At 30.3% G+C, this 26,988-nt stretch overlaps 1 protein-coding gene across 5 annotated transcripts in view; it reads right to left on the minus strand.

The window, feature by feature from the left end:
• The window catches only part of LOC119606795 (GIGYF family protein CG11148), a 118,269-nt gene extending 104,027 nt beyond the window's left edge, over positions 1–14,242 (minus strand). For 3 of the 5 annotated variants that reach the window (XM_037960390.1, XM_037960389.1, XM_037960385.1), the window contains exon 1: positions 14,008–14,233. The gene's annotated coding sequence lies outside the window, so the exon portion shown is untranslated. Of the gene's footprint in view, positions 1–13,769; positions 13,968–14,007 lie in introns of those variants that run through there. The other 2 variants (XM_037960387.1, XM_037960388.1) reach the window with 2 other exon arrangements.
• Between the last annotated feature and the right edge of the window lie 12,746 nt (positions 14,243–26,988).

Here is a 26,988-nt window from a genome sequence, read left to right on the forward strand (position 1 = left end):
ACACGGGTTGTATTTGACTGGTCAAACAGTATATATGTATGTAGGTTAAAAATGAACTTGTTATTTTCTACTTTGTAAATTTTATATCAAATATGTTTTGAATGAAAAATTTATATGACTTTTGTTTAATAAAATTTTCCTTACTTCTGTTCATAATTTCATATCAAAAACAAGAATTGTCTGTGCGTATAAATAATTTTCAATAGGTTATGGGCCTTTTGTCTCGCGTTAATTAATTCTTGTCTGATTGTGTTATAAATACTAAACTGAGATGAATTCATTAAGTTTTCCGTTCGAAAAGTTACGTGGTCGTGAAAATTTCGATGTTTGGCGGAGACATGCGAAATCATGTTAAGTGATAAAAAATTTTTGGAAAGTCGTACAAAACGGCGTATCAGGTGAGCAAGATCAAGATGCAAATGAACGCGCTCTTGCTGAAATAACCCTGATGATTGAACCAACGAATTTTGCACACATTGCAACAGCAACAACAGCTAAAGAAGCCTGGGATTCTCTTATTTGTGCATATGAGGATAACGGTTTAACAAGGAAAGTTGAGTTATTGAAGCAGCTTGTACAACTAAAACTTGGAGATTTTGATTCAATGCTAGATTATGTGAATGCAATGGTAATGACATCATTGAAAGTTAAAAATGCTGGTCTTAACATTGATGATGAGCTAACAGCATCTCTAATGCTTGCTGGTCTTCCTGACGATTTCCCTGCTTTAGTGATGGCAGTAGAAAATTCAAAAACTAATTTAACAGTAGATGCAATCAAGAACCTGTTACTTCAAGATGCTAAATTTGATAATAATAGTAGTGAAAATGCGTTAATAGCAAAAAATAAATTTAAAAACAAAAAGTTTAAGTGCCACTCGTGTAATCAGGTGGGTCATTTTAGTAAAAATTGTCCCAACAAGAAGAATACAAAGGTCGCCAAGGAAAAAACAAAAAACGGGTTTTAAAATAATGGTTCGATATTATTTGCCGCGCTTTTTTCGAATAGTAAAAACACAGACGAATGGAATGTTGATTCGGGCGCAACATCGCACATAACAAATAATGAAAACTTTTTATCTAATAAAAAAGATGTGCATAATAAAGAAATTATTGTTGCAAATAATAACAAAATGCCTATATCATGTGTTGGTGATATTAAAATGATATTAAAAACTGAAAATGGAAAGTGTCAAAGCGTTGTTAATAATGTTGAATATATACCCAATTTGTGTAGCAATTAACTTTCGGTTCGCCAAATGACTAAAAACGGAAACAATGTGGTATTTGAAAAAAACTTTTGTAAAATATTTGACAATAGAAACTAACTAATTGGAAAAGCGGTTGTTGAAAATGATCTGTATCGGTTAAATTGTGAAATCAAATGAAAAAGCATTAATTGTTAACGAAAATGCGGATTTGTGGCATCGTCGAATGGGACATATTTGTAACGAAAATTTGAAAAAAGTAAAACAGTCGTGTTACGGTATTAATATAAAAACGAGTGAAAAGTGTTACGTGTATTAATGGTAAACATACAAGAAATGCATTCAAAGAATCCAATAATCGTGCTAAATGTTTACTCGAAGTAATTCACTCTGATGTTGTTGGTCCCTTTAAACAAAAATCTTTTTCGGGAAATCGGTTTTTATTAACATTTGTCGATGATTATTCACGTAAAGTTTTCGCAATACCAATTAAAAGAAAATCTGATGTGTACAATGAATTCGTGAAGTTTAAAACCCTAGTTGAGAATCAGTGTTCTAAAAAAATTAAAATATTACGTACGGATAATGGTACAGAATACGTAAATAAGAATTTTTCAAAATATTTACAACAAAATGGTATAATACATCAAAAAACATGTCCTTACACTCCCGAGCAAAATGGAGTTGCGGAACGTATGAATCGAAATCTAATAGAAAGAATGAGGTATATGTTATTTGATGCTAAATTGGATGAACAATTTTGGGCAGAAACATCAGTTACTGCTGCTTATTTAATTAATCGTGTTCCATGCAGAGGAAACACCAGAAGAAATGTGGTCAAATAAAAAACCGACATTAAAACATTTAAAAGTGTTTGGATGTAAAGCAATGGTTCACATTCCTCAAAGTAAACGAAAAAAGCTGGACAAAAAATCATTTACTGGTATTCTGGTGGGATATAGCTCAGAATCAAAAGCCTATAGAATTTATATTCCAAACACCAAAGAAATAATAACTAGTAGAGATGTTATTTTCTTAGAGAATGAAAAATTGGAACAATGTAACAAACATAATTATTATTTTCCAATTTTAATTAATGAAACAGAAGAATTCAGAATTCTGAAGAAAATGTTGTTACACCTAACAACACAGATGTTGAAACAAACTCTGAATCAAGTGATGAAGATTTTATGGGGTTTTCCGAAGAAGATAACGTACAAGAAGAAGTTATTCTTGAAACTAATAAAGTTAATCCAGCAGTAAGAAGTAAGAAAAGACAAAGAGAAGATGATGTGGTTGAACTTCGAAGATCAGAAAGAATTTGCAAGAAACCAAAACAAATGTATACTTTTTGTGCTACAGAATTTTTGGAAGAAGATCCTAATACAGTTAAGAAAGCTTTATCATCACCTTATGCAGCAGAATGGTCTCAAGGAATGAAAGAAGAATACAATTCATTAATTGATAATAATACTTGAATATTAACAGAATTACCTTCTAACAAAAAGCGATTTCTTGTAAATGGGTTTTTAAAACGAAAACAAATGCAGCTGGAGAAGTGATTCGAAGAAAGGCAAGATTAGTAGCCAAAGGGTATAGTCAAGAAAAAGGTATAGACTATAACGAAACATTCGCTCCTGTAGTAAGGTATGAATCAATACGATATTTAATTGCATTAGCTGTTGGTCATGATTTAATTATTCATCAAATGGATGCAGTAACTGCACTTCTGAATAGTACATTAAAAGAAGAGATTTATATGAAGCAACCAGAAGGTATGGATGATGGCTCAGGAAAAGTATGTAAACGTCAAAAAAATATTTACGGCCTTAAACAAGCAAGTCGTGTATGGAATGAGACGCTCAATAAAGTTTTATTAGATTTGGATGTCAAAAGAAGTGAAGTTGACCAGTGTATTTATTATCATGTAACAGCAAATAAGATATTATTTATTGCAATTTATGTTGATGTTTTAATATTTGCGAATGATAATAAAATAATCAACGAAGTTAATCAAAAATTAATGAGCAACTTTAAAATGAAAGATTTAGGCGAAGCTTCATCTATATTGGGAATTCGAATAACTCGAAGTAAAAATTCAACAAAATTAGACCAATCTCAATATATTTCTAATATACTGACTCGGTTTGGAATGGAAGATTGTAACCCCGTTAGTACCCCTGTTGATTGTAACCAGAAAATGTCAGCTGAACTTTGTCCAACTAATGATGATGAGATAAAACAAATGTCAAATGTACCATATATGGAGGCAATTGGATGTTTACTGTTTGCTGCTCAAGTTTCACGTCCTGATATCTGCTATATAGTTAATGTTTTAAGCAGCTATACAAGAAGCAATATGGCTAAAAAGATTAGAAAATGAAATTTCTCAAATCAAATTAAAACGATGGATTTGCATTGTGATAATAAAAGTGCAATACATGTTGCGCTAAACAATGCATATTCATCTCGAACTAAACACATTGATGTAAGGGTCAAATTTATTCGTGAATGTTTTGAAAATAAATTAATTAATTTAAAATATTTGCCAACAAATAGTATGTTAGCAGATTTGTTAACAAAAGGTGTTCCTTCTCCAAAACTAAAGACTCTCACGAATAAGTTCGGTCTAAAATAGTATTGTATTTTATAATTTTGACTAGTATTTTTATATTGAAATCAAATAACAAATTCAGGGAAGATGTTAAAAATGAACTTCTTATTTTCTACTTTGTAAATTTTATATCAAATATGTTTTGAATGAAAAATTTATATGACTTTTGTTTAATAAAATTTTCCTTACATCTGTTCATAATTTCATATCAAAAACAAGAATTGTTTGTGCGTATAAATAATTTTCAATAATATATAACTCACCTATTGGTATTATCGGAGAGGATATTTCTACGCTGTCAAACTCAGGTCAATACTGTCTACTATTGGTTCAAATAGGGGTTAATCTTTTTATCCTAGTTTATAATATTTGTATATATGTTGTTTAGTTTTAAGATTAGTTTTAAGTTTCTTTTAATCTCAATGTTGACGTATTAGCAGTCTACGTAAACTTTTATTATATTTATTGAGCAATATAATTTTAATGTTTATTGTCGATGTGAAATTCTTATGATCTTTTATTGTTAATGTGAGCATGTTGCGTTATCGTCTTGTCTTCAATGTTTATGAAAATAATACATATAGTTTTAAGTTTATACAAATATAATGTTATCGTTATTAAGTTCCATTGTAATCTGACTATCAAGTCTTAATAAAAGAATATTTAATATTGTTTCTGAATTAAAAAGCTAAAGTTTTTGTTTTTACATACATATTTTTATAATCTGAATTCTTATTTTAATTTCGATTAGGGAAAAGAAGATCCTTTTATATACGTTAGTTTAATTTAAACATCGAATGTTAGTTTTAAAGGATTTCAGTAATTTTTTAAACATTTTGAAAAATATAACTATAAACGGTTTTCACTCTTGGTAGTAAAGTACCCTTATATCCACGTTCTTGTCGTATTTTACAATTGTTGTTGTACTTCTGATTACAATATTTGAATGTAACATGTATCCATGTTAAGTATGGTAGGTATATTATAAATAATAATAATAAAAATGTATTTAATTTATATATACAGCTGCGTTCAAAAAATAGGAGTGAAACCTTAAAATAATTGTTCGAATTGACGATAATGAAGTCTGTTCAAATATCTATAAAATTAAATTAAATGTGGTTCTTGATCGGGAATCAATGATAGTGGGAAACTTTGCATTAATTTCCTAATAGCAGCTTTTCATTATCTGTGATATATTATGTAGGATCCATATTGTTTGATTGCATTTTGAATGATATTTCATGCTCTGGTGAAGAGTCGTGTATTATATATGGGTTTCTCTTAACCGTAACTTTAAATTTCTAAATTCTACATATTGTGTTTTGTGATTGATGGCATATATTGATCTACATCTTGTGTTGGTGAGACATTATGTTTTGTGTAGCTCACTGTTTTGGGCATATGATTTGTTATATTATAGGATTTTTTAAAACATTGGTTTTTACATAATATCCTTCGCTAGGAATTTTATTTATCAGTTGCTCATTTTGCATTGTGGTGGTGATGCTATTTCATCTGATCTTTGATTGCCAATATTTGGGTTTGTCTTTTTCAGAGGTTTGTTTTGTAAGAGAGGTCTTGTTGTATTAATGGGGTGTGGTGGGATTGCTATAGTTGGTATTAGTAGTTTAAGTTGTTTGAGTGTGGATCTTTTATTGCTTCAGATATTGTTTTATTTTCGGGCAAGGTTGGTAACATTTTATTTGTATTTATAGTGCTGAGGGAGTTTTTATCTTTTGATGTGTGGAATTATCTTTAATGTTTGATTAATTCTCAGATTGTTTATAGTGAGGGAGTGTCTTGGTCATTGGAAGAGATATTTTTGGTATTATTTTTGCCATTGAATAAGCCATTTTTATTTTTATAGTTTTGATCTTCATAGTCTTCTATTATTTGTTCATATACATGAGTTCTTTGCTTTATTTTCAATTAATTTATTTGGTTTATTTCCTATTCTGTCAGGAGTCTTTAAATTGTTTTTTTTTCTGTTGTGCGAATTTTTCTATGGTTTGGACTCTATTTGCAATCAGATGTCTAATTCAGTTGTTGTTCATCTTATCATTTTGGTTATTAGCTGTTGCAGTTTTTAAGGGATACTTAGTTTAATGTAATCATTGGTATTTCATTTTTAAATCATTCTTTGTTGTCATTGAATTGGTAAACGGAGTAGGTTTATTTTTCTTGCAGATATTTTTTATCTTGATATCTTGTCGTATTTTACAATTGTTGTTGTACTTACTTCTGATTACAATATTTGAATGTGGAGCTTGGTTTTAGATATTTGCTTTTTTGTGACTATGTTTTCTATGTTGGGTAGTCATTCCTATTATCTTGTATAGCTAGGGGTGCGTTTGACTAACAGGCTCTCATGTTCTTGTTCTTTCAACTTTTTAGAGATTGGGGATCACATTTCTATCTCTTAAATTGGTCGATTATTTTTATGGTTTTTCTTGGCTGGCTTTGTTGAACTTCCATTATTAATCTTTTGTCGTTTTGAGTTGGGATTTAAATTTTGGCGTTACAACTTTTAATTTTCTTTCAAAATTATTTTATAATTTATTTTATTATTTTTTATTTTTAATTATTTGTTATATGATTATATTTTTTATGTATAAATTCTTTTTTTAAATAGAAATTTATAACCGATTATGGCCAATAGGCTAGGTTTATTTGGAAATAAATTACATAAATTAAAATAAAATCTAGTTGTGTTAAGATATTTCGAAAATCTTTCATGGATTTATTTTATTTTATTTTATTTTATTTATTCATAGTAATATAGAAAGCCACTCTTGGCCAATATAATATATATTACAAAGCAGTAATCCTGAATTTAATTACAATAAAAATAAAGATGTTTACAATTCTAAATAGTAGTGTTAATTAAAAAATTAACAAAAAGTTTTTATAAAAATTAATTAGAGAAAAACAATTTTGCTAGCGGTTCCCAAACCATCAAGGTAATGATTAACAAAAAAACAATTATAACTTGAATCTTGTCCCAACAGTGATTCAAATGTCAACAATAAACTACTCGATAGGTAGTCCTTAAGTATGATATATAATTTTCATGTATATATTGAGAATTGGAATTAAGATAAATTAGTTAAGTAATAGTAATTCTCAATATAAATACATTTGTTGTAATAAATAGATTATGATAAGAACCTCATAAGTTTAAGCCGAAAAGCATTATTCGAGTGCGAAAATACTCTCAGTTCTAAAGGTAAATAATTCCAAGACCTAGCCGTTCTAACTATAAATGATTGTTCAAATATTACTGTATGAATCATAGGGATTAAAACCTGTGGATTCCTAGTTGAACGTGTAAAAGAAAATGTTGAACAAAGAAATGTAGGTAATCCACGCTTTATTACACGATAAAAAAATAGTAAGTTACGGTAATTCAAGAACTGCTGGAAAGAACAACCAAGAAAACGTTTAACGTGTTCCGAAATATGATCCCTTCTACGAAGACTAAAAACATACCTTACAATCATATTAACGATTCTATTTAATCTAGATATAACATAGGAGAACGTCCCTGTCACAATCTCAAGACCATACAAAATAGAGGACATCAAAAGAGAATGCGCCAAACGGTATCTGATTCTAAATGGTAAATAAATACCCGTCGAATAAAGCTTCCGTAGAGTACATGTAATCTTACAACATAAATGATCAATATGATTTTTAAAAGTCAAACGTTTATCTATATAAATTCCCAAACATTTTAGCTGATCAACAAAGCTAACAGAAGAGCCAGCAATAGATATATTTAGATCTTCATCAACAATTCCAAATGCTAATGCTTTAGTCTTAGCCGAGTTAATAGCCAAGGAATTAATAGATGACCACGAAAGAAAACGATTAAGAGTAGAATTAATATCCAAAGATAGCCCATTCAAATTACTTTTACTTCCCCTGAACAAAAGCATAACGTCATCAGCAAACAAAAATGATTTGCAACTATTAGAGTCAACGAATGTTGGCAAATCATTAATGTATAATATAAATAAAAGTGGCCCCAGTACCGAGCCCTGGGGAACACCAGAAGTAAGGGGAAGCAAATTTGAAAAATTTCCATTAATATCTACAAATTGAAATCTTCCTGATAAATAAGAATAAACAAGCTTACAAGCAGTAGCAGAAAAACCGAAATAATATCTCAATTTGTGTATCATATTAGAATAATTAATAGAATTGAATGCTTTTGCTAAATCAAGGGAAACCAATGTAGATATAGCATTATCATTAAAATTTTGTCTTATATCATCCGTCAAATTAAGTAAAAGTGAGGTAGTGTTGTGTCCAGAACGGAAAGCATATTGAGAGGGGGTTATAAGTTCACGTACAAAGTATAATATCTGATCCTGTAAAATATGTTCTACAGCTTTAGATAAAGCCGGGAGAATCGAGATTGGCCTTAAATCATCCAGAGCACAAACTACTCTTGACTTCGGGATAGGGACAACTCGGGCTGTCTTCCATATAGCTGGAAATTTCGATGTAGTTATAATCATGTTAACATGATGGTTAAGAATATAAGAAATGAATGGATAAATAACTTTTATAAAACGAATAGGAATGGAGTCGGTACCAACAGAAGTTGATTTAATCCTACAGATTGCATCAAACAACTCGTCTTCACTCACGCAAGAGAAAGAAAAAGATCCTATAGCATCACTATATGCACTGAAATCAATATCATTGTAATTTGGAACAGACCCAGCAACATTAACAAAATAATCATTCATGTCATCAATATTCAGATCACACTGCCATCCACAATTATCAGAAATGCCACGTTTCTTTAGTAATCTCCACATTCCAGAAGAGTCAAGACCAGAAAATAGTTTACAATAGAATGCCCTTTTTTCTTTTCGAATAACATTTTTAGCCTTATTTCGGTATTTACAATACGTACGCCAAGAAGAAGCAGTTCTGTTAGAACGAAATGCCGAGTAGGCCAAGTCCCTAAGAGATGTTGCCAAAACAATACAATTCGCAGTCATCCATTCATTATTATCCACTTTAATTCTTCTTCTTACCGTCGGAACAAAAGAGTACAGTGTGTTTATAAAAGAATCAATAATAGAACACTGAAACTCAACATCATTACATCTAAAGAAAGAATCAGTGTCAAATTCCGAAATGGAAGTTATAAGACCGTCCCAATTTATGCGATTGAAATCCTTATATTCAACAAACTCATCACAACAAGAAACGTTAAATCCAAATACAGCATAAATAAGGGAATGATGAGAAATAGAACATGCTTGTATTTGATCAGAAAATTGAATAATAGAATTATCATTAGTTAACCAAAAATCCAGTAAAGAAGATGAACCTTGAGCAACTGCAAAATGAGTAGGTTTTGAGTTATGAAATATTGAAAGGTTACATCGCAAACACATGGATCTAAGTAGATAGGCCCTAGAAATGTCGAAGAGGTTACAATTGAAATCTCCTACTATAATCATATTTGAATACATTAGAAATAAATCATAATGAGAGTTTTCAAATTCAAGAATATCTCCATGGGGGAGATAAACAACTCCAAATAAAGTTTTAACTCCCCTAAAGCAAAGCTCAATAAATAACGATTCACAACCATTAAGAGAAATCTTCCTAACAACTTTGTACTTTAGCCCACTGGTTAGGTAAATACACACACCACCACCCCTATTATGCAGTCGATCATTTCTAATCAATTTATAACCAGGTATCTGCACAGAGGCATCAGAAATATGAGGTTTTAACCATGTTTCGGATTTTGTGATAATCTTTAAAAATTTACATTGAATTTAATTTTTGCGTAATATAAAAATCAGCTATTTTACATAGTTTACAATAAACAACAAAAGTGTGCTCACACTTTCTATAAAAAATTATAATTAATTAAATTCTAATTATTTTACAATTGATTTTATTATTAATAATTTCTTTTTTCTTTATTATATGATTATATTTTTTACGTATAAATTTTATTAAGTAGAAATTTGTAACCGATTATGGACAATAGGCTGGGTTTATTTTAGAAATAAATTAAATTAAAAAAAGTCGCTGTAAATATAAAAGTTAATACCCTATTATATTTACACCGACTTTTTTATATATACTGACAAGAGTGAAAACCGCTATAGTTATAGTTTATGCAGAACTTAAAAAATAATTCAATATTTTGTACACATATAAAAATATATTTAATTTAAACATCGTTTTTTTTAAATTAATTTAATAAATAAAAAAATTTTAAAAAATTTCTTTGGTCTGTTTTGCACTTTTATGAAAATTTGTGGAATTTGATTTTAATTTATCATTTTCGCTATAACTTTGGAATAAAAAAGACGGTTTTCAAATTTAGCTGGCCAAAACCCCAAAAAATAATTTAAATCAAGTAAGAAGTGTGTATTCGACTTTGCCGAATCTTATACATATACCCTTCACCATTCACCATAGTATGTTTAAAAAATACTAATTTTATAAAATTTAAATTTACTTAATTTTTCCGACTATCATTACATTAGCAATAGCAAAACAAAAGAAACAACAACAACGTTAAACGAAATAAAACACAGAAAAAACAAAATGCACAACGCAATGAAACCACAGACATCCAAACGTATGAAACAAAATACACGACGTAATGAAACTAACATACATCCAAACATACGAAACAAAATACACAAAAGAAAACCAAAATATACAACGCAATCAATAGCATTCAAACATAAGAAAAAAATACACAAAGAAACAAAAACAAAATACACAACGCAATGAAACCAACAGACATCCAAACATACATCTTTACCCAATAAGCAGTGTTGTTGTTGCTTATTTATCAAAGCATGCAAAAAATTTTCTTTTTTTGATAAAATTTTCAGATGTCTCGGATTTTTGCTTATATTACCGTTATTAATGGACGGGTTTTGCTGATTTTAAATAGGAAACTTCTCGAAAGCATGTCTGACAGAATTATTAAAGATTTGGATACCAAAGATATCTAGGGTCTTTAGAAAATTGATTTCAACACACAGACAGACGGACAGGCAGGCAGAAGGACATGGCTGAATCGACTCCGCTATCTATAAGGATTCAGAATATATGTATATACTTTATAGGGTCGGAAAATTATACTTTGGAAATTACAAACGGAATGACAAACTTATATGTATATACCCTTCTCACGAAGGTGAAGGGTATAATAAAAATATAATAACAAAAACCACAACATGCAACTACCCATCCTTATTTTTCAATCATCTTTCCCACTATAAAGAACTCAACATAAATTATGTCCCACCCAAATATACTACAAATGCAAAAAACATCAAACTCATATCTTTAGCCGTCTCCGTCTTGGGCACACTACTGCTACACATAACTATATCCTTCGAAATGTACCAGCTCCCTCCTGCAACAAAATGTGGTCTTCTCAATACCAATCGTATCCTTTCTGAATATGCCTATTGGAAACAATCACCTCAATAAACTGTTAGAAATACCAAATAATCTGTTATTTTAATAAACAAATTGATATAATCATTTGATCCTTCATCATTACTCTTCTTCATCATATACCTTAATATAATACAAAATGTATAAATGTAATAATAATGTAATTGTTCTATATATACTATATATATATATATTCATGAAAGAGCTGCTTCTAAATTTTTGCATTAGAATCTGCAATTTATTTACATAAAAGTCTAATAAATATATTATAACCACTAGTTCAACATCTGAAAATCTTCATCGGATTAATCTAGATGATAAATAGAGAAAAAGAACTTGTTATTAGAAAAAATTAAATCTTCACTGTTTAAACATTTTTAAATAGAATTTAAATAAATTATATGTAAAAAGAAAGAAACAACTTTTTAAGATATTTTAGTATTACGCACCCAAATTTTAAAGATTCTAATTTGAAAAAATTTGGAAACAATTTAAATTCCTTATAAGAAATATATGTAATTGGTTATTTCTGCTTGAATGTCAACAATTTTACAATTGATTTATAAAAAGTAATAATAACACAAGCTTACAAATTTTTGCTTTTTGTCTGCTTATGGATTGAAACATATGTATATTTTTGGAATGGGCTATCTATGTCCGATAGTGAATTAACACTATTTATTTTATTTTTTTTTTTCGTCGAAATTTTGAGATAAAGAGGTTTTTATTAAGCGTTTTTCTTCAGTAGTGCAGGAAAAATATTTTAAAGTGAGTATTGAATTTTAGGTGCTTGCACCTGGAATAGGACTCTCTCAACCCACTATTTATAATTTTTTGTTTTTCTTGGTTCTTTTTTATGCGATTTTTAGTAAAATAAAAAAGGGGGTCAATAAAGGACCATTTTGGGACATTACTAGTGATTCGTTTTTTCGTTAAATATATATTACATGCTTGAGAGGAGAATTCAAAATTCTGAGACAAATTATTTTATTAATTAATCCATATTGTAATACAAAAGCCACCCAGGCCAAAAAACACGTATTACTCATTATAATTCATAAAAAAAACTTCAACTAACAAGCTGCTACCTTTCTCTTATGGGAATTTACACACAAAAAAGTTAGCATCTGATAGCAGTTCGTTTTTCATTATGAATAAGCCCGTTAGATATAAAAATTTAAGAACTTATAAAAATATACATATCTAGCATATAATGTAATCTAGAATGGAATACCTTATCAAAACTTTAGAAAAATCTTCTGATATTAATATAACATTCTTCGGATTCGGCTGTCTAAAAACTGTCTAATAGAATCAGTCAAAGAAGTAAACGTCAGAATCCAAATTGTGAAGGCTGACCTGGTTCTAGATGCTCAAACATTTTGTACTTTAATATTTATTAATTTCTAAAAAATATTATGAATTTTTCACTGCATGCACTATCTACTCTTTCGTAATCATAGGATCTACAATAATATTCGGTGTGCTGTTTTAGGAACAACCCTGAAAAGTGCAGACGGCCTTCGACCTGGTGCAGTGATTTCTATGTAGGAGTGTATCGAATACCGGCTTTGATAAAAATGCCGTTTCTGGTTACTGCTTTATATGATTAAAAAAAAAAAAAAAACAGAACAAAAATAGATCCCTGAACCAGGATTCTTCTCCTCTGGAGTGTATCGAACACGGGCTGCGCTAAAAATTCCTTTTCTGCATACAAAAATGTTACTGTTTTATATGTAAAAACTACAACTTCGAAGTCAATAACTCTGAAAATAGAAGAGCTCAGACGAAAATGTTTACGCCTAGACTTATTATTAAAAAAAATTTTAAATGTAAGGTGGTTTAGGCTATATGTTTATATGTTAACAAGTAAAAATTTGAGGTCCCATAACTCTTTCAGGGATCTGGGTTTATTACACAAAATGGAAATACAAAATCAATATAAGTACCCCAATAATTTGCTGTCCTTATAAAAAAATAAAATACATATACCAATTAAAATAGAGATAAATTCTACTTTATTAGAGATAGGAATAAAGTAGTACTTATCGGATTCATTTTTAGTTATTTTTCCAATCAGATTAATCACTATTAGATAGAATCTTAATTTCTAGCCTACTAACACAATAAAAGATTTTGGATTTTATATACTATACGCAATGTATGATGGTAAGACTTTTATTTATTTATTTTTTGTAGTCGTTGTGGTTCGTTTAGGATTTGATAGGATTATTTTTCATCTGCCGTATTTTTATTAATAATTGCAACAAGATTTTAGCAAGAAATTCAAATCTAAATCTATAATCACAAAAAATCAGTTGTCACAAACTTTTTCGTTAAGGATTGAAACATAAAAAAAAAAATAATGAAGTCACATTATATTCTTCAGAACCAAAGATTGTATTTGCGTATGGCAACACAAAGTTGCCATACGCCAATGATAGATTATTGTTATTCATTAAATTTTTAATATTCAATTCTTACTTTTATTAATTATTCAATTAGAAAAAAACGCTGTTTTTAGGGAACAAATCACACAGTTTTTGATACAAATGTGTGCAATGGCACAATTAAATTATATCTGCACAGAAGAATTTCGCGTCATTAACACTTAAAAACGAACATACACAGACACTTGCTACACACATTTTCATTTTTTATATATAAAAATATAACATTCTGAACTTATGTGGTTATATCCCCAAAAAGTACTTGTACTTACGCAAACGACGTATACAATCCAAATTATCTACTTTTAATAGGGCATAAAACTCCCAATATTTGTTTTTTATATTTTTTAATATTCAGTAACAATATCGCTTTTTGTTTTAAGGCAAATAATATTTACCGATTAATATAACTTTGGATATAAAATATTTTTTTAAGCAAAAATGTCACGCAACGAGGTGTGCCTTGTTAAGCTCTTCGGAAAGAACGACTACAAAACAGTGATATCAACATCTTCTACGAAAAAATCGTTTATTTGATAATAGTATTTTAACAACCCTGTTTATATTTTAACAACTCTGTCTACATAAGCATGGAAAATAATAAAACGTATTATTAAGTATAACCTATATTTTTTTTGATAAGGAGTTTGATAGAAGATATAATAATTAAAAAAATGTGGTTTTTCCTATTCAATCTCATAAATCTGACTAAATTAAAACATATTTAATGTAACACCTTGTGAAAAGTAAAAGAGTTGCCACACCATTAACACGCATATAAATACTTGACACGTTAGTAAAAGTAAATATCATCCCTACAAGAAACCCAGCAGTTCGGGCGGACAGTCCCGAACTCCCTATTTAGCCTACCACATAGGATTACCCCTAGCCACCGACTGTCCAGGTGAATAGCTATTTTAACATGTGCTTGTCCTACGAGGAAGTCAATCGTCACCCCATAGGTTACAAAAAGACAGAAAAGTGTTTTTTAAGTGTCCCCTCTCTCGCTTACAAAGGGGACACTAAAGTGACGATTACCTTCACCCTCGTTTACAAAGAGTACATCCGTGACGAAAGACGAATTAGAGCCCACCAGGTGGTTTAACATAAGTGGAAATCACTGTCTTTTTCCTATGCATTGACTCTTTGTCGAACTGCAGGGAATGTATGACCGAAATTAATACATACAGAATGGTTTTACTAACAATAAAATTGCTAAAAAAAATAGTTAATGGATAATTGCATCAATAATGACAGTCAAATGATTGTTGATGTACCCAATGTGTGATAAAGGGTTTCATTTGCATATGAAAGAGTGAAACAAGTACATTTTAATTAATATATATTAAAATCTATATTCCCATCAACAATAACAGCCAAATGACTGTCACTGTGTTTCAGAGTTGTATTTTCCGTCGTTATAAATTCATTGTTTCTGCGAAAAATTAAAAAATTTACAAAGTCTATAAATTATTAAAATAAAAAGAATTATTATAAACTGAATTTAAAAAAAGTGCAGAAAGTGGAGCTGAAGATAAACATTTTGGAGTTTAATCAATCTATGGTAACATGAATACTTACTTTTGATTTTTATATTTCGATATTTATATGTATTTCTTTGCAGACAACTTATTTCCACAAATTAAGCGGAGAATCAGAGGATTTAAGATTCTGCGAGGCATGTAAAATGGTGAAATGATTGTTAATTTATGTATATACGTACTATATTAATAAAATTAAAAAATATATATCTTAAAATATTAATAAATTGTGTTTTGTTATAAATTGGTATAGCCGTCAGTTTTGACGGATATATTCATCAAGTATGTTTAGTCAACAATGACCGATTAATACATCATTTCTTATTTGTTAACTGTGATGCATATATCCATCAAGCATGATGAGTCAACCGTGACTAATATTTATATCATCCTTGATTAGTAAACAGCAAAAGAGTGAGCAGCTCAATATATGTTTTAAAATCAATAGAATTCATAAGTGCAAGGGAGAAGCAAGATCACAAAAATTTTCATCAAGTTTTTCATATTGCACTTAAGAACCTGATAGAAACTTTGTTCTACGCAATGATCGATATTTCCTTCACTAGTGTCAGTCAAATGACCGGTAAAATGACTGTCACCAGTGTACACTTAATAAGGTAGCCTCGACACTACCACAAATACAACAATACAAAAACAACAGTGAAATAATACCATCTATCAAAATAAACTGCATGCGGAGAATGAAGAAGCAACAAATAAACACAATAAAAATATGAGTTTTTAGCAAATATTTTAAATTTTAACTATTAATATTAATATATTAAATTAATTAAACGTGGAATGTCTGAAAATCATAACTATAACTATTGGGAAGACAAATTTTGCGTATAAAATATGCTTTTTGTGAAAAGTAATTGGTCGTGCTAAAAATTGTTGAATCTGATTTGAAACGTATGCCGTATGCAAAAGATTTTTTTATTTTATCAAGGAGGAGGACAACAAAGACATTTAATCATAATTGACCCAGAAAACTTATTTAAAAACATATTTTTTTTCACTTTTTAAAAAATTTTAAAACTTTTGCGATTTTTTCTTAATGTAAACAAACTGGAATTTTGACAGATAAGATTGTAACAGCTGATGATCAACTGTGTGGACGAGGCTACCTTATTAATTGTATCATAACTGTCACTGTTCTTGTAGGGATGGCATAAATAAAATGGTGGCTGCGATAAAGCAGCTGATTATTATTTATTTGTGTAGAGCAACGGTGGCCACCCAGCAGTCCGACAAAGAGTCAATGCATACGTTAAAGACAGTCATTTACACTAATGTGTAACCACATGGTTGACCCTAATTTCTATATATTGGGTTATTCGTCACATTCGTCACCTTACTGTACCCTAGGTAAACGAGTGAGGGGACACTTAAAAATTGTTTTTTTTTTTTTTCATTGTGCTTAAAAATGTAGGTATTTTACACATCTATTGGAGACACAATTGTTATTTTCCACTAAAGTATAACCAGCTGGTTGTACCCTATTTCAATGTTTTTGGTCATTCATCACGAATGTACTCTTCGTAATCGAGAGCGAAGACAGTCGCCACTTTACTGTACACCAAGAAAGCAAGAGAGTGGCAATCGTGGCACTTGAAAAAACTTAAGAATTGAAGGTGAAGAGAAAAAGAATAAACATGATAAGTTTTGTCTGAGTGCAAAGACAATGAACAGTTATACTACTACTACATCAATTTTTAAGCTATTTTATTTTTATGTTAGTTGATTTTAATAAGTTGTTTAAGACAGTATGTAAATAAGAAAATGTTTTTTTAATTTAATTAAAAAAATAGTCAAATTTAAATAAGAAATATTTACAATTTGGAAGACTGAATTCATTTAAGATGAGTTAAAACAAAAAACTTTAGCAGAGATTACGAAAAAAGTAATCTTTCTTTAATATAACAAATTATATTCTTATTTAAAAGTCCGATTTTACTGAAGATACAAATGAGCAGCAATATTAAAAATATTTATTTCAATATCTATTTAATCTAGAAATAAAAGTATATTTTAAGTGTTTTTTTTTATATTTCATTAGTTTTTAAAGTTAAGGCCCAATAATGTGCATAAACCAGCTTAAGGTAATGTCAAAACCGAACGAAAAGTCTCTCAAGTGATTAAGAAAACTCGAAGAAACTTTTAGGTGACTACAATATACTTACATGCATTCCAAGCAATTTAGCTCCATTTTCACATTTATATACCACACGTAATAACAAAAATACATATTTCATAATATTTTATCGAAATAAATTAATTTTCTTGTAAATTTTATTTTTTTTTTCTTTATTTTCTTTGTGAATAATAAACCAAAAATTGATTCTATACGGAATGTGCTTTCAGTATCGCTCTTTGCTTAAGCAAATAAAATTTAACGAAAATTGACGAAACTCTCTTAAGTACATTATAGTTTGTCACATACGTTTCATATGTATTCGCTCAGTTGCTTAAGGTGACTTCAGCTTGTGTAAGCATATTATAGTTAGGCCTTTATACTTCGGTGGACCGGTTATTTAACCCTACTGCAATACCTGTCCATTGGACAAGCTACTTGGGGACACATGACTTTCCCCTAGGACACGTCAATAGCTGGTAAAGTAACTAGTAATAGAGCTAGTAATGTGACTGACTCCCAAGAACCCATTTGGAGATTGACTACCTTTTGACAGTATCATTGTAGACTGTAGAGTGACGATTGACTTCCTCGTAGGACAAGCCCATGTTAAAATGTTTGGTCACCTGGGTAGTCGGGTGGCTAGGGGCCACCATAAGTAGTATGTCAAGTGGTTAGTTCGGGACTGTCCCGTCGAACTGCTGGGCAGAAAGAGAGTGTTTGAAACGCATATGTGTAGTGTAAAATACAAAAGAAAATATGTGTGATTTGCACTGAAAAAAAATTGTATGGTTGTACTTATTTGTGTTATTCATATCATTTGTATTATAAATGAATAATGGTAGGAATTAATGTGTCGATGTATGTATGTGCTAATGAAAGTATGTTTGTTTGTCTAATAAATCTGTCAAAAGTATTCAGGGGCATGTTTGGCCACCGTTGGTGTAGAGCAAAGTATATTAATAAAGTAACATCACTTGAACAGCTGACTATTTGTTTTAAACTAGATAAATTAAGAAGTTGTCAAAGTTTATTTTGAAAATTATCATTGTTTATGTCGCCATTTTTAAGTTATGTTTAGCTATTTGTGAAAAGTTGAAAAAGTGAATGAAAAGTGGTTTAAAAGTGTTATAAATTATATAATATATAAAAATATAACTATATCCTTATTTAAGTTTTCTTCCCATTGTTGCTGAAAGAAATTTTTGTTAAATTTTATAAACAGAAACCATATGATTTTGACACAATTTTAAATTATTCCAAAAACAAAATACATGCGGTTGTTGTAGATGTTGTTGTACAACAAGAGATGTCGCTACTTTTTTAATATACTTTGGTGTAGAGTAGGATTCTATAAATCGATTCTATAAATCATCTTTTTTGATACCCGTTAATAAAACAACCTTTTGATAAAACAACAAACACTAACAGCTGTTTTTGATTGTTGTGTGGTGAGTTTCTGTAAAAACGTAAACAAAAACAAATTACTAGACAAATTTATTTTGTGCTAAGAAAAATTTATGTATTTTAATAATGTTTATAGCCAGTGCCAGTGTTCTTGGTGTACACCACCTACCCCAATAATAAATCCGTTTGTTTTAGAATCAAGCCTTGTCAAAAACTCCATATATAATGTGCAATTCATTCTATATTCCAAGACTGATTGATAAAGTCACAGAATCCATCGGAGATCAACATAAAAAAATGACAAAGTACATTGCAGGGCCCTGGTCAGGGTTGGTAAAAGTATCGCTCGTCATCACTATTTTATTTATATCGCTCGTATTAAAATTAAAAATCGCAAGTTTTAGTTTTTTCAACTCGCTTCCGAGCGTGTGGAAAACGAGTTGACATCGAGTTAAATTCGAGCGGAATGTATGTATGTATGTATGTATGTATGTATGTATGTATGTATGTATGTATGTATGTATGTATGTATGTATGTATGTATGTATGTATGTATGTATGTATGTATGTATGTATGTATGTATGTATGTATGTATGTATGTATGTATGTATGTATGTATGTATGTATGTATGTATGTATGTATGTATGTATGTATGTATGTATGTATGTATGTATGTATGTATGTATGTATGTATGTATGTATGTATGTATGTATGTATGTACGTATATGTAAACTCGCTCGCGAGCAAATTGAATTCGATCGCTATCTGTACCCTGGGTACTAACACAGCTTTTATTTAACGGTCTTATCATAACACTTAGATTTTTTTGTCTTCCTACGACTATGCAAGCTATGACATATTAATGCTTTAAGTGCAGCATGACTATCAACCTAAAATCTTAGATGGAGTTTGTTATTGAAAATGGGCAGCATCGGTATACGATAAACTCATCGGGGAGTCAAGGAACTTTTTACTTCGTTTGTAACACGTCGAAATATTGGACCAAAATCCATAAAAGTATAGACTGGGATCTTACTACCGTCTAAGACGATCTAGTCAATACCTATTTGCCAAAATATCTTTAGTTAATGGAGTTTGTTATTGAGAATGGACTATATCGGTATATGATTTTACTATCTTAATATAACGTCTGTTTCACAAAATAATTAAATCTCGAATAAAATGTTTCAAAATGCCCTTATAGTAACAAAATTCTACATAATTATAGGAGCCAAAATCGTTTTGGTCCCATATATTCAGAAAATAATCAACGTCCATTACTTGATTTAAAATTTTGCAATGAAATTTGACATAAAGAAGTTTCATATAAATTAAAATTTTTCTTTCCAATTTGTTGTGTTTTAATGAAGCAACATAAGGAATCAATTCAAATTATATTTATTTAATTAATCAAAATTATCCCTTTAAATACGCTTTAACAAATACTGTAAAATATAAACTTCTTAATTTTTTCACCGTTAGAGCTCTTATGACTTCTTGTTTAAAAATTCATTTTCCTTTTTATATGACAACTATAAAAACATTGATGCCAACACCTCCCTCGTTAAAACTGAAGGTCCCTGAACCGCTGGGGTTGTCTTCGCTTCCTAGCGGATCTGCGAATTGGCGTTGGCGTATTACTTTCGCTGTCTTGGTCACTATGAACTGGCAAGGGTATCGCCGTTTCCCTGTTTTTTTTTGTTTCGGTTCGTGGCAAATGATATCCAATGGTAATTCCATATCAGCTTCTTCAAGAGGCAATTGCTTTGGACGCAATCGCATTTGATTTGCATGACATCTGATGGTCCTATTAGAATCATGTAGCTGAACATTGTACATTACTTTTCCTATTTGTTCTTTAACTGAACATGTTGACCATCTAAACTTGTTGTTGTGATAAACCTTTACATCAAGGGTGTCTCCGACTAGGAATTGACTATGCTTTGCTTTATGGTACACGTTGAATTGTTTATTTTGGATTTGTTGGCGTTCGTCATACTCGTTGCTGTGTTGAAATTTTGGCTTAAGCAAGTCTAGTGGCGTCTTTATTTTCCATCCTAGCATTGTCTTTGCTGGAGATTTTTGCATAGGTGAATTGGAATTTGGCGTACTACGGAAGGTAGATAGGAACAAATGAAGAGCGTTCTGAAAGCCTCCTTCCCCTTGATTTGTCTGAAGTGATCTTTTCAACGTATCGACAAACCTTTCAGCCTGCCCATTCGACTGCGGGTGGTATGGTGCTGTTCGAATGTGGTCGATACCGTTTTGTTGACAAAACATCTCGAATTGTGCTGAAACGAATTGGGTATCGTTGTCCGAAATTATAGTTTGTGGAATACCAAATCTAGCGAACACGGTTTCTAACAATTGAATGGTTTTGCTAGCTGTTGTTGAGGTTTTTGCAAGCATTTCTTTTGTTTTGGTACAAAGACCTAAACTTCCTTCGAATAATTTTTGGAACCGTGAAACGACTGAGTTTTTTGATACAAACTTCTCGAAGAGGAACGTCCCACAGATTAATTTTTTCTATGAAATCAATTCCAAGGAGATTGATGTCATCTGCGACATAACATATTCCAGTTTTAACGACATTTTTTAAAAAAAAAGTGACACATAAATTGTCGGTATATGTTAAGACGACGCTTTTCAGCGTTATGTGCTGTGGATGTGGGCATTGTTAATTTAGGTTTGCCAATATGCTCCCAAATGGATTTCGATATGATTGTGATATCTGAGCCACAGTCGATCTGCAGGGTTACATCAACACATTTTATGCGCAATGTAATGAATTTGCTCTTTGCTTGCATATCACCTATGCTATTAACAAAAATTTCTTTGACAGAAGATTTATCACGATTGAATTTAGAAAAAGTACTTATCATATTTTGCTTGCTGGGAAACAGTTACAATAACCTTCCTTGTTTCCAATTCGTGCGCATTGCCTACACTTGTAATTTTTGTATTGGCAATTTTTCATATAATGCATTCCGCCACATGCCCAACATGGTGTACGTGGAGCGCTTGATGATCTGCTAGTAGATTTACCACTCCAGCTTGTTCTTGATGTGAACTTATTGGATGATTTTTGACACGAGACTGTTACAGAATTTACAGCACACAGTGGTATAGGAAAAAAAAAGAGGGAAATAATTCGGTAACTTCTAAACGGTTAATCCGATTTTAATGAAATTTGGTATGCACAAAGAGGAGGTGTTGTCGAGTTTAGGTTTTGAATTTGGACCTTATAGGCCAACCAGGGGCCCGGCGGGGGGTCCTCAAATTAGGACACCTCGGCTATGTTAAATTTTTAAAACGATCCTATTTCTTCATTTGAGTTCCGATTTAAAAAAAATTTCGTATATAGAATCTCCTCATCGAGCACTATAAAAAATGTCGTAGCAGTAAATTAAAATAATAGTGCTAGGCAAATTTTCTAAAAGATGTTGAGTTTTCCCTAATTAATTTGTCACTTAAAAAACATTATGTAGGCATGTTATATATCAATGGAAAGGTAATTTTGTCTATTTTTCAAAACTGTATATAATTTTTGAAAATTAAAAAATTGGCGGAATACTTTTTTTAAAAAAAATTAAAAAATGTTTTTTATTCAGTTTTTGCGAAGATACAAATTTTTCTAATTGCAATAAAAATTTTATTTATGAATATTTTTTGATGAAATTTTACAGTTAGGTAGATTTTTTTACTTAAAATCCAAAATTAAATCAAAATTTCGAATTTTCTTATTAGAAATCCCGGAATTCCCAAAAAAGTTTTAAAAAATCCCAAAAATGGGATTTTTTAGTTTTTTGCCTATTATATCCATACCAGGGGCGGGGTTATCGAAACCCGTTACAAAATGATTAAGAACATATTGGGTCATATAAAACAGGTCACTATAATTTGATATCGACTATGCGATTTGAGAATTTTTGCTCAAAATTTAATTTTCCATAAAAAATAGGGTTTTTTTGGATGGACCTGGTCCCCTCGGTATCAAAAATTTTTAGGTTTTGTTTCATTTATCGTACTTTATGTAAAGTCAGCTTTCCAAAAAGTATAAATTCTATATACATCTTCTTAGAAACTTTTTAGATAACTTAAAAAGAAAAAGATACTTTTTTCCCAAAAAAATGACAAAAAATCGCCTTTTTTTAATTTTTTAAATTAAAATGCCTATAACTTTGGACTCAGTCATGATTTTTACATAATTCTTTCACTGCTTGATATATAAACTTGTTGTTAAGCGAATAAAACAAAATGGCGAAAATCGGGAATATTTGGACCTGCTATTATCAAAAAAAACTAAAGTAAGGACGGTAAAAATTTTAAAATTTTAATTTTCAAATGCGAATATCTGACAACATTTTTTATAGTGCTCGATGAGGAGATTCTATATACGAAATTTTTTTTAAATCGGAACTCAAATGAAGAAATAGGATCGTTTTAAAAATTTAACATAGCCGAGGTGTCCTAATTTGATGACCCCCCGCCGGGCCCCTGGTTGGCCTATAAGGTCCAAATTCAAAACCTAAACTCGACAACACCTCCTCTTTGTGCACACCAAATTTCATTAAAATCGGATTAACCGTTTAGAAGTTACCGAATTATTTCCCTCTTTTTTTTTTCCTATACCACTGTGCAGCAGTCTTTGATGTGTTGGCTTTCTCAACTAAATTAGCATCTGACTTTAGATTTATGAGCATTTGACATACGGCTATAAGTTTGTCAATTCCGTTGAGTTGCCGTCATTTAGTTTTGACAAATGACCTCAACCCAAGAATAAAAATTAAGCTTTTGAACTCATCCGCTGATATTTTAGACAATTCAAAACCTTCACAAAGTTTGTTAACTTTGCTTCCATAAGTAGCAAAATCGTCTGCGTTATTTTTCTCCAGCTGAAGACAATCTTATCGGCGATGAAACAATGATTTTTTTGGCTCAAATAGGTCTGTTAGTTTTTTAACAGTTTCTTCAAAACTAAAATCATTTGTCATTTTTGGCAGAATTATGTTGGAGTACTTTTCATAATTTGAAGTATGAATTTTACGCAGCAGAATCCTCACTTTCATGGAGTCATCAAGATTTTTGCCATCTTTTTTAAAAAGCTGCTCATATTTGTTGTACCATGATTTAAAATATACCCACGAATCTGCATTAAGGTTATGTTTCAATCCTCGTTTTTCTGCAAAAGTTGTTGAAGTATTGCATCGTGATTTTGCAAAAGCTTTGTTAATGTTTCAAGGATTTGTCCGTCATCTTGAATTTCTTCGCAGATTTTTTATTTTAAATGTTTTTCTTTGCAGAGAGACGGTGAAACTATTTAAAAGAACACGGGGAAAAATTACAATTGGAATGTGTTGGAAATTTTTTTCTCTTTGTTGCGAAAAACCTCGTCGCCACAATTATGTTGTGTTTTAATGAAAGAACATAAGGAATCAATTCAAATTATATTTATTGAATTAAAATTATCCTATTAAATACGCTTTAACAAATACTATAAAATATAAACTTCTTAATAATTTTCACCGTTAGAGCTCTTATGACTTCTTGTTTAAAAATTCATTATACCCTACACCACTTTAGTGGGGAGGGTATATTGGATTTGTGCTGATGTTTGTAACATACAAAAATATTCGTCCTAGACCCACCTTAAAGTATACCAATCGGCTTAGAATCGTTTTCTGAGTCGATTAAGCTATGTCCGTCCGTCCGTCCGTCAGTCCGTCTGGCTGGCTGGCTGTCCATGTAAACCTTGTGCGCAAGGTACAGGTCGCAATTTTCACGCACGTTTTATTTGACCTAAGGACGAAGCCTATTGAAAATGGTTAAAATCGGTCCATTATTTCACCTAGCCCCCATACAACAGAACCCCCCGAAAAGGGCTTCTGAGCTCATAATTATGTTAAATATACAAATATATCGATAAAATACGGCACAACTAAGTTTTATAGAAGTCTTGATGACCCTGCCAAATTCAATAAAGATCGGGCCACATTTGACCCTAGCTCCCATACAAAGTCCCCTTCAGAAAATTACTTGAATGTCCCAAATTAGCTTATAAACACAAATATCGCGATGAAATTCAGCACAATAAAATATTATGTCAATATAAATATATTCACAAAATTTTATCGGGCTTGGTCCATATTTGCCCCTAGCCCCCATATAAAGCCTCTTTCAGAAAATTAGTTTTTCATCCATAAATTGCTTAAATGTATCGGAACAAGGGAATATTGAAGATAAATGCTTTATTATGAAAAATAAATCACATTTAATATTCATAACTGGTGTAGGGTATCATATGGTCGGCCACGCCCGACTATAATTTCTTACTTGTTTTCCTTTTGATATGATAGTGATGCCAACACAATTTTGTGAGGATCACGACATAATTGACCCTATTCCCATAAAAAGTCCCCTTCGGAAAATGACTAACGCTCAGACCCTACATTAATATTCCAGTATAGCGAAGAAAAACGACAAAAACAAGTTTTATAGGAACTAAAACTTTTTTGCAAATTTTATGAGGATCGCTTCATATTTGACACTGCCCTCATATAAGGTTCCTCACAGGAAATTATTTTACAAGATTTATATGATCCAAACCCTTTTTGGGTTGGTCCAAAATTGAGCCTACTCCCATATAAGTTCCCCTTCAGAAAAAGATATTACCTCCAATAATTGGAATAAAAATACCAATACAGCAAAGAAATTCACATAAACAAAGAGTCAAAACCGTTTTTTTATTAATTCTTCATTTAAATTTTTTTTGTCAAATTTTATGTCCTATCCGATATAATGTCTATCTCGGGAAATTACTAACGCTCATAACTGGCTTAACAAATTTATAACTATAAAATTCGACATTAACAACAAGTTTCATATGAAACAAAATCTATCTTTCGGTCCACAGTTGACCCTACCTAGAATAGCAAACAGATTATGCCATCTGATTTCTATATTTCCAACTTAAAGTTCTATATATGTTTTTATTGTGCACAAGATCGTCCAATAGCAGTTATATATAATTTTTTATATACGGCCATAGTAAAATTTTTTGTAAAAAAAAAGTTTGTTGCTGTAGTACACACCCTAGAACGATGAAATCCAAAAAAAAAATATGCCATTCGACTTGTATATTTCCAACTTAAAGTTCTATATAGGTTTTTATCGTGCACAAGATCGCCCAATAGCAGATATATAATTTTGTATATACAGCCAAAATAACATTATTTTGTAAAAAAAATTGTTGTTGTAGTACATACCCTAGAACGATGAAATCTAAAAAATGTATGACATCCGATTTATACATATCCAACTTAAAGTTTTTATATGTTCATATAAATTTATTAATTAATAAAAAAATCTATTAAAAAACTAGCCAAAAATTGGCACTTAATTAACCGAGAAAATCGATTATACAGTATGCTTCCGGTCCCGACCATCATAAAAAATTGTGGGACCTCGATCAATATAAGATAAATATTTATCAAGCTAAACGTCAAATTGTTATCATGATAAAACCAAACGAATGTTGTCTTGATAACAAACATTATTGTATTGTACATTTTTTATAGAATTTTGTTTTTGTGTAATTTAAATTGATTTTTAACATAAGTTTTAGTGAAATTAGTCTTTATTTACTAAATATGCATTTAATTTTTTTATAACATGTAGTGGCGAGGATATTATTTGTTTGTGCTGATGTTTGTAAGACCCAAACATATTGGCCCTACACCCACTTTAAAGTATACCAATCGGCTCAGAATCATTTTCAAAATGTACCATTTCAAATTGCCAGATGCACAAAAAAGTAATTCAAATTTGTAATTAAACGAGTATTTATATCTTTAAAATTCACGCTATATGTTTATGTATATCTTAAACATGATATTTTTAATGAAAACTGTTTAACCCGTTGCCCGGGTTACTTCGAAAAGTAAAGACTTTTTTTGGAAATAATGACTTTTTTGGAAATAGATTTCAAAATTTAGCTCATAACGATAAAAGAGTTATTATATTTTCTGCCTTTTTTTAATCCTTAAATTCAGTTTCTGGACCAAAAAGTCCCTTAAAAATTTAGAAATTGAAAATGAGCTTAAATTAGGAAGTTTTGACTAATTTTTAGGGAAATTTATGAAACTATTTTTGAGTAATTATACTGAAAT

The sequence above is a fragment of the Lucilia sericata genome, unplaced genomic scaffold, assembly GCF_015586225.1.
Source record: "Lucilia sericata isolate MDLA Ls3-8-SP2 unplaced genomic scaffold, ASM1558622v1 Contig000623F_arrow, whole genome shotgun sequence".
Classification (NCBI taxonomy): Eukaryota; Metazoa; Arthropoda; class Insecta; order Diptera; family Calliphoridae; genus Lucilia; species Lucilia sericata.